Here is a 1,010-nt window from a genome sequence, read left to right as displayed (position 1 = left end):
TTCTATCTCATTTAGTCAGAAACAAGGGACGTGAAGGTCACTCAGAGATTTTCACATCGAGAAGAAAGCGCAATCACGTGCTGTTAGCACCTCATTTCACAACTCTCATCGCCGTTTACGTTCTGTTAATACGTTTAGAAACTGCCTTTTGTGCATCTCCAAATAGGCACCGTGGAGATTAATAAAATACAGTGAGTCGCATTCCTTCGTTTCCCACACAGGTTTCCAACTCAGCGGCAGCCGTCTGACATTTGCTCATGTCCAGGTCGGGAAAGCTCCGCAGACAAAAACGCACGGTTAAGGAGAAAGACAAGGGAAATGGCAACTCATTCCTGCATCGAGGATCGAACAGCCGCGCAATCTGATCTGTGGTTCTCGGATAAAAGTCAAAATCAGCTTTTGAGATGGAGGACTTTCTTTGAATCATTTGTCCTACAAAACAGGCGTGATAACCGTAAGTATGCTGCAAGGTATCATGTCGTACACGATGGCCTGCTCAGCTTTGTGCATTTTCCCTGTAGTCCGGTGCTTTTCATGTTACGTGTAAACGCGGCAGTTCTTCTGTTTTGAGCAATGAGAGAAACCATTTTCCAAAGCGAAAATCTAAATTCCAGAAATGTCGTGCAGTTCATGCTTTCTTTATCGAAGCATAACCGAAGACAGTTTCTCAAAGATGCATTACAATTGATGCCCGACCGAGTCTCACGAGGTAGATTCAGCTTTGCATTGATGTTTGTTTTGATTGCTGGGCTATAGGTAACTGGTGGGAAATTGATATTGCAGCCGGGCATTGCCATTTTCGCTCGGGTTGCGCGTTAAGATCTGTCTGTTTTGGGCTTCGCTCGATTCGTGAGGAGCTAACACAGTTATCTTGTTGCAGCCAAAAAACCTCCCGGATAGCGGTCATCGGGGTTAAAGGTGAAGGAGCTCTTCGTCCCTGGGTGGGCTTGAACCACCAACCTTTCGGTTAACAGCCGAACGCGCTCACCGATTGCGCCACAGAGACAGGC

General features: G+C 46.5%; 1 non-coding gene across 1 annotated transcript; it reads right to left on the bottom strand.

The window, feature by feature from the left end:
* Positions 1-932: 932 nt before the first annotated feature.
* trnan-guu lies at positions 933-1,006 on the bottom strand. Its single transcript has one exon. It is a non-coding gene; the product is annotated as a tRNA-Asn (tRNA).
* Positions 1,007-1,010: the final 4 nt, after the last annotated feature.

Source organism: Rhincodon typus, unplaced genomic scaffold, assembly GCF_021869965.1.
Source record: "Rhincodon typus isolate 14 unplaced genomic scaffold, sRhiTyp1.1 hic_rhity00000101, whole genome shotgun sequence".
Lineage (NCBI taxonomy): Eukaryota > Metazoa > Chordata > Chondrichthyes > Orectolobiformes > Rhincodontidae > Rhincodon > Rhincodon typus.
Note: the sequence above shows the minus strand (reverse complement) of the source record. Positions and strands in the feature narration are given on the sequence as shown.